Genomic DNA, 8,672 nt, shown 5'->3' on the forward strand with positions numbered 1-8,672 from the left:
CTGCAGATTTCTTTCCAACTCCTCACAGGAAGAACATACCAAAGACAAGTCTACAGAAGTAGGAGAAATGATACAGAGAAGTTTATTCTCAATGATCAAGAAAGATTTTGATGAAAAGTTGTGAGCACAATGTTGTCCAACACAGTGTATTCTGGATTCATAGCTGGGACATTCAGAGGGCAATGAGGCATCTGCTAAGGAAAATAATGCACGTTCATGGTTTCAAAGTGCAGTAGGTGGACAGAATATCTGTAGATAAACTTCTCCCTAGTCAGAGTGAGCACCACATTTAAAAAAAAAAAAAAAAAAAAAAAAAAAAAAGACTATAAGAAAATCAGCAAAGCATATCTATTTGTTTTATCAGCCTTTCCAGCCAAAGGGGCCTGCCACTTATCGGAGATATATAATCTACATCTACAGCCTCTCTGCCCACAGGCAAGACTAATCTCACGTTGTGGTAAATGCTGGGGTACTTGGGCTGAAATGAGACACAGGGTAACATGTTCAAGCTGTGGGGTCAGACAAAGGTCAGATAGCGTCAGATCAGGGTCAGGCTTCACCACTCCATACTTAGTGAAGCTATGAGCATTCAGCACACCAAGCAAAGCTCATTAAAAATAAGGAAGTTTAGGGGAAGGAGAGGGGAAAAAATAAGAGAGTGAGAAGAGCAAAATCAGTTGTTGGACAGTGAAAATTTCTTGCTGGCCAAGGCCGATGGTAGCCAAGAGGAGAAAAAGGGACAGAAATAGGAGGAGACAGATGTTAAAATAGAAGAAATGACTACCAATTACAGAATTGTTTATTTTGGTCTACTTGTTGCACTTATTACTTCAAATAAATCATTTTAATTGTGCTTTCAGTGCAATGCTGTTACACAGTTGTAAGGCTCTTTCCAAGAAGATTTTGAATGGCATTCCTGTGGGCCCAAGCTTGTAAGGTGTTGGAAAGCTGACAACAGATCTTCAGATTCAGTCCAGTTGAATCCAACAACCCTAGCACAGTCTTCCAAATAACCGAGCATTATGGCAAGAACCAGTATAAGGCTTTTTTTCCAATTGCATCTGAGGCAGTGCTGTTGTGTTTCTCTGCCCACCTCAGATACACTCTGGAAATATACTGACCAGTGTGCCAGAAACAGGCAAAATGAGAGTGCTTTGAAAGAGTGAAGCAATTACAAGGAATGTAAACAGACTTGCTTTGCTCTCTCCAAAAAACAAATGGCAACATTCAGCTATTTCAGTTATCTTCAGAGAATGGACCTATAGAGACATCATTGGAAGCACCCTAGAAAACACATTGACCTCTGCTGACTTTGCAACATTAGGAATTCCCCCATCAGAGCCCCAGCAGCTGCTCCCCTCACAGGGCAGCCATGCTCTTTGCACTGGGCCTGTTTCTGCACTGGTACCTGGAGGCGTGTGCGATGGTCTGCTAACACCAGCCCCACTGCAGAGGTTTGTGGTGATTGTACCGGTGGCCAGAGTGACCCAAGAGACTGGCAAAAAAACACTGATTTAACATAAATACACTCTGCCCTCACCTCCCAACCTGACTGGAGGCACAAGCAACCCGTGAACTCCATCCCATTGACTCTAATTTAAAGTCAGTCTTTTCATACATGACAATGAAAGAGAAATATTATTAAGCAAGCCTCAAAAATAATGTGCTGTGGTACAGTGCACTTCACTACTTTTAAGAGAAATGAGAGTTAGTCTGATGGGGTTTATTTTAGATAACACAAATGTTTTTATTTTATACTTACGAAAAACTGAGCTCTGTACACAGTATCTGAAACGTGTGAAAAATAATGCTGCATCTTTTTTAACCCAAACAAATGTTTTCATCAGGCTTTTTAGGTTGCTTTGGTGGATTTGCTTTTGGGATGATTTTCAAAGCCAGGTGTTTTGAAATAGTTCCACACTTGGTTATGTTTAACCTCTACCACTTTTTGTTCCACCTTCCAGAGAAGACGATCCACACTGCTGGAGCAAATGAGTACCTTAAAGTGCTCTAGAACTAATGAAGTGTAATAGCAGAGACTGGCAATGTGCTGCTCGATGTTTCAGCATGTTACATTTTAAAAAGCACCTTCAGCTGAGGATGTGACTTAGTCGACATATGAAGATATACAAACTTTCATTTCCCTATGACATGAGGCTCCATGGCAAGAGCAATCTAAAGTCTAATTCAGGTTGTCTGTGTCCATAACTTATCTTCTAAATACATTTTTACCTGTCAGTGTTCATTATGTTCCCTTTCAAATGGCCACATTTTGCTTGCAGGAAGGACATAGAGAGGCCTCGTAAAGCACAATGCAGGCACCCCCAGCTCACAAAGGATGTCATGTGATGTATGCAGCTTTCCCTGGTCTGACTTCAGCAACAGGTGTGTGGTGGAAGAGGAGGAAGGATGCTGATACACACATTGCCTGCCCCTGGATAAGGGCCCACAGCTCATAGCCATGCACAGCCGCATGGTCTGTGGGAGCAGGAAGCACATACCCACATGCTGAGGGCACACAGCTCACACAGCACAAGAAGTTTTTGTGCACCCCAGCCTCTGCTTTTGGGCTGACAGAGGCAGAGGTTTCTGTTTCAGTTATAGACTATGGGCATGCTGTGACCGAGAGAAATGAGACACATCGTTCTGTGTTCCCTTTTAATTAAACTTATTGCAGTAATGCAGATAGAGAAGCAGCACCAGTGTGAGTACACATATGACAAGTAAATTAAATACTCGGACAAAATATTACACATTGAGGAACTTCAGATGCTAGGAGAAAGTTCCACTTTGTTTTCCCACAGGAAGTAAATGCAGGAATTTGCTTACAGCAAGGATAGACATTTGTGCAGAACCAAGAATATCTGCCAGAGGCGATATGAAAGTGTGATTTGGTAAGAAATGTGGCAGATTATTGTTCATTATTATTATTATTATTTCCTGTGGGTAAAAATGATTCTGCTGAAAAATACACAGCTAAAAATTCTGACATTATAGTCAAAAATCTACAGTTTACTCTTTATGAGAATGGAAAGTGGTCTGTAGCAGATTATTGAAGTTTCTGGTCTCTTTCACATGTAGTATGAGGCCTTCCTTGTTATGACTTAATTCCTTATTATGTGGTGTGTGTGTGTGTGTGCGCACTCTGTGTTCATCACAGACAATTATTCATGCAACTTTGGCTTTAAAATGCAATCTTCTCTTCTACAGCACCGTAATGGAAAGCTTGTAGGACAAAGGATCGTACCAGAGGACAATAAGCTGACTACAGATTTATTTCAGAATCATGTTATGTGATTATCCTACCCAAGTTTAATCAGTTAAATGATGGTGTAGGCAAATGATGTTTAGTTCTGCATTAATGCTGACCTATACAATTATTGCTTCATTAACTGAACTGCCTCTGTTTAATCCCTGAAAGCAACTGTTTTCCTCACAGTCTGAAAAGTATCTTGAACTACCAACAATTGCCACCAGAGGGCTTGCGGTAAGGTTGATTTGGCGAGGTGAGGAAACGGTGAGGCTCTAAAGAACAATATTTTGCACACTAAAGTTCTTCGTACAGAACTCAAAATATATCACCTTCTTTGTTCAATGTTTTCATCATTCTAATTCTCACAGAAAACTGGTTTGAACATCAGTAAACCAAATCAAGAATACCAAGGAGCAACCTGAATATGTGAAAGAAGGTACACTGGAGATTACTACAGTAGAAAAGGAACTGGGCATCAATGGCAATACTGTTTTGTTCCTAATCACTGAAAATGTACTCTGAGATGGTGTGGGATGCTGAGGATCGAACACAGGTAGATCTGTGACCTTTCAGTACATTTTCAGGCATGAAGAGGTGTTTGATTAACTGTAACCAAGGGCAAACAAGTAAATTTAAAAGTTCTGTTGATAAACAGAGATGAAGTAAAGGAGTGAATGATGCTTTTACTAAGAAACTTCAACACAGAATCTCTTAAAATTTTGTGTATCCAGATATTTCCTTGTAGAACAAGCCTGAAAACAGATTTATTGCAGAGCTGACAATGAAAACTAAGGAAGCTGATGTACTGATTAAATTACTGATCAAAATAGAGAGGGTGAACTATGGGTCATTTGTAGCTAAATGAAAGAGTAAAGAAATGGAGAGATGTAGTTTCCTTTTATAAAATTGAAACTAAATTCCTCATTTCACATCACCTGCCTGCAGAGTAATTGAGTTACTGCTTTAGATTTCAAGCAAACTTCAGACTTATGTTACAAAGGGATAATGTTTAGAATAATGCTTGCAAAGGGGTACTTGTATAAAAGCGTGAATTACCAAAAATAAGAAAATAGGATTTTACATGGAATCAATATCTAAACAGTCTGGAGATCCATTTAAAATCATGCAGATCAAATGAGGAATGAAGGGCATTTACACCAAGACCAATCACAGCAGGAGGCTCCTTCCAATGAAACCACAGGTGTACCAGCATATGAACAGAAGTCCTTTTAGAGTTCTTAAAAGTTTGTGAGTGTTTAGATCCAAAAGAGACTGTCTACTTTCCCACATATGGAAATTATTACATAAATGAAACTCATTTTGGTTTTAGGATGGTAGCATTTATACTGTTGTAATTAAGACGTCCAGAAGAACTTGGCTGGGATCCCTCTCCAAAACTTATGTAAATGTAACGTTGTAGCATAAAATGGACAATATGTGATATGGGAATCATTATCAAGGAGAATGAAAGATATATTCCATTCATGGGTTTCCAGGGTTCCCAAAAAACACGTTTTATAAACATCAGATGAAGTGCTTATTTTTAACTGACAGACAACAGTTTCTAGAAAATTGCTTGTCAGTCAAAAAGAAAGTTCTTTGTTCTGGCCAAAGCTTACTGTCCATGGTAATTCTCAGATGCAAAACTAAGCCATTCAGTGGCAAAACATAACTGTTATGAGAGGTCAGAATTGCCCTTTATGGTGCTCAAAATGAACACTAAGAGCCATGAAGGCACTGAAGTATTGTGCTTTCATTTCTTTCGTGTAAGAAAGTTGGTGATGCTTTCTTACCTCTGGGGTGCAGTATTGGACAGATAAAGCAGGCAGGAGTCCTATTGCACAGCAGAGCAGAATAGACACTCCTTTCAAACACTGTTGATTTTGTTTGAGAGGAGCTTCTTCTATTGTTGTTGTTTTTCCTTTTATTTTAAAGCCTGTTAGAGAAGGAAACTGATATTCTTGACAGGTTTCTGTAGCCAGGACACCTAGAGCTCAATAAAGAAGTACTTGAGAATTAATTATTAGAAGGGATCTGGACCTTAAATCATTTGCCTGTTCTTTCCCATATAAACAACCCTTCAATGAACAGAAAGCTTACTCATAAAGATACAAGATTTACTGATACAAATATAGGCATGATTCTGTCACTGTGAGAACTATTATTCCCAAAAGTCTGTCTTGCAGTAGTTAAGAGTTTGAGTCACATTACCAATATAAATAGAGGAGAGCATCACAAAGGCAGATTACTTGTTAATAACTAAAAGATGGTATGGACAGCACGAAAAGAAAAACAGCCAACATTCAGAGTCGTATACAAGCACAGTACAATTATGGAACCACGTTTAGAAATCTCACAGGCACTGAATCCGTCGTCACTTAACTGGTAGTGACTAGAAGAGAGCATGAGTTAACTTAGACTTCAAGTCCTTTGCCTTTACTGTCAGTTGGTGTTTAGGTCATTCAGCATTGCTTACCTCTTTCAACCTCTTCCTGTAATGCTGGTAAATCAGCCACATCTCTTAGAAAATTATCCCAAAGGCTATTTGAGTGAAAATCTGAAGAACTACATTTTGAAGATTCTCTTGTGCTTCAATTTAGCTTAATTCATAGAATCACAGAATCATTAAGGTTGGAAGGACCATTAAGATCATCTAGTCCAACCATCATCCCATGCCTGTGACTGCTCTAGACCATGTCCCTCAGTGTGGCAACTATCCTTTTCTTGAATGCCTCCAGGGATGGTGACTTTACCATTTCCCTCAGCAGCCTACTCTAATACTACAGCACTCTTTCTGAGAAGAATTTTCCCTAATACCCAAACTGAACTTCCACAGGTGCAACTTCAGACCATTACTTCTCATCCCTATCTCTGTTACCTGGGAGAAGAGGCTGAGCCATACTTCACTGCAACCTCCTTTCAGAATCGAGTGATGAGGACCCGATCCTCCTATATTTTAGACTGGCTAAAAAGCCTAGTTCCTAATAAGATTTGTTCTTCAGACCTTTCACAGCTCCACTGCCCTTCTCTGGACTCACTCCTGCACCTCAATGCCTTTCTTGTACTGAAGGGCACCAAACTGAACTCAAGATGTGGCCTCACCAGTGTTGGGTACAACGGGAAAAACATGTTGAGTGCAAACACAGTCCTCCGCTACCATATACTGTGCTGTCAAGTTTCCTGCATTTGGGGAAATCACAGGGTTCAGAACACCCAGAGAGCAGGAGATGATCTCACTCTGGAAAACCACCTGCCTGATCATGGTATCTCTCCTTTCAGATAAGTATTAAACATGAGCAAGCTGACTGTACCTATTCCTTCTTGCCACATCTCTCTTCCTATCCTAATCTTACCACTTTATGACACAGTTTTGATACTGCAGTCACAGAATTACAGAATGTCTTGGGTTGGAAGGGACATTAAAGACTTTCTAGTTCCAACCACCTGCAATGGGAAGGGCTGCTGCCCGCTGGTTTGGGCTGCCCAGGGCCCATCCATCCTGGCCCTGAATACCACCAGGGTTAGAGCATCTGTAACTTCTCTAGGCAACCTGTGCCAGGGCCTCATCTCTCTTCTTCCTTATTTCAGTATCTCCCATCTTTTACTTCAAAGTCATTTCTCCTTGTCCTAGCACGATACTTCCTGATATAGATTTTCTGTAGAAAAAGGCTTCCTTTAGAATCACCGAATCACAGAATCACCAAGGTTGGAAAAGACCTCTAAGATCCAGTTCAACCATCCACCTATCACCAATATTTTCCACAAGCCATGTCCCTCAGTACAACATCTAAATGTTTCTTGAACACCCCCAGCGTCAGTGATTCCACCACCTCCCTGTGGAGCCCATTCCAGCACCTGCTTACTCTCTCAGAGAAGACGTATTTCCTAACATCCAACCTGAATCTCACCTGGTGCAACTTGAGGCCATATCCTCTAATCAGATTGCTAGTCACATAGGAGAAGAGGCCGACCCCCACACCACCACAGCCTCCCTTGAGGTAGTTGTAGAGATTGATAGGGTCACACCGAGTCTCCTCCGGACTTCAAAATTCAAGCTCCCTCAGCCACTCCCCATAAAATTCCCCATAAAACTTACTTATGTTTCATAAAACTTACTTATGTTTCAGACCCCTCACCAGTTTTGTTGCCATTCTCTGAACACACTCCAACGCCTTGGAGTCTCACTTGTAGAGAAGGGCCCAAAGCTGAATATGGTTCTCAAGGCACAGCCTCACCAGGGCTGAGTACGATCATCTTCGCTGCTCCTGCTGGCAACAGTATTTCTGAAGCAAGCCAGGATGCCATTAACATTCTTGGCCACCTGGGCACATTGCTGCCTCATGTTTAGCCAAGTATCATAGGTAAATATATAGTATATATATATATGTTTCTTCTGTACAGTCTTCCAGCCATTCTGCCCCAAGACTGTAGCATTGCCTGGGGTTGTTGTTGCCAAAGAGCAGAACCCAGCACTTGTTCTTGTTGAAATTCATCCCATTGGCTTCAGCCCAGCAATCCAGCTTGTCCAGATTGCTCTGTAGGGCCTTTCTTCCCCCAGGCAGGGAGGAAGGTTGGTGGCCCTGTCTGTGGCACGGAAATTGAAACTTGATGATCCTTAGGGTCCGCTCCACCCCAAGCCATTCTATGATCCTATGATTCTATGACACTTCTTGCCAGCTTGGTGTCAACTGCAGGTTTAAGGAGGATGCACTCAGTGCCCTCATCTGGGTCATCACTAAAGATATCAAACAGGACAGTACCAAATGCTGTGGAATACCACTTGTGACCGGACACCAGCTGGATGTTATTCCCTTCATCACCACTCTTTGGGCCCAGCCATCCAGCCAGTTCTTTACACATTAAAGAGTGTATCTGTCCAAGTCATGGGCTGCCAGTTTCTTCAGGAGAATGCTGTGAGAGAGTGTCAAAGGCTTTGCTGAAGGCTAGATGATTGACTACATCAAGAGCCTTTCCCACATCCACTAGGTGGATAACTAGATCATAGAAGGAGATCAGGTTGGTCAAGCAGGACCTGCCTTTTATGAACCCACGCTTGCTGAGGCTGATCCCCAGGTTGTCCTGCACATGCTGTGAGATCTCCCTCAAGGTGATCTTCAGATATTAGCAGGTCACAGTGAATTCTCCCCTTCTCCAGGATGAGCATCATTTAGACAGGCTCATTCAATCATGGATGATTTAAATGAAAAGTCCTGGAAACAGGTGACACTCATTGAGCTCTAGGCAAAACCATCTTTCTGTGGAATCTGCCACATAGGCCTCCTCCATAGATCCTTTTCTGAATTTAATGCTCCTACCACAGCTACACATTTTCTAACAGCATCTGCCTTATATAGCATCTTTGTGCTTTGCAATGTAGCATGTCTTTTTATTACTTCCGATTAACACAAAATAGCAATGA

General features: G+C 41.4%; 1 non-coding gene across 1 annotated transcript; it reads right to left on the bottom strand.

Moving 5' to 3' along the window:
* Window positions 1–6,377: 6,377 nt before the first annotated feature.
* LOC140264677 (U1 spliceosomal RNA) lies at window positions 6,378–6,540 on the bottom strand. Its single transcript, XR_011906069.1, has one exon. It is a non-coding gene; the product is annotated as a U1 spliceosomal RNA (small nuclear RNA).
* Between the last annotated feature and the right edge of the window lie 2,132 nt (window positions 6,541–8,672).

This window comes from Excalfactoria chinensis, chromosome Z (assembly GCF_039878825.1).
Source record: "Excalfactoria chinensis isolate bCotChi1 chromosome Z, bCotChi1.hap2, whole genome shotgun sequence".
NCBI lineage: Eukaryota > Metazoa > Chordata > Aves > Galliformes > Phasianidae > Excalfactoria > Excalfactoria chinensis.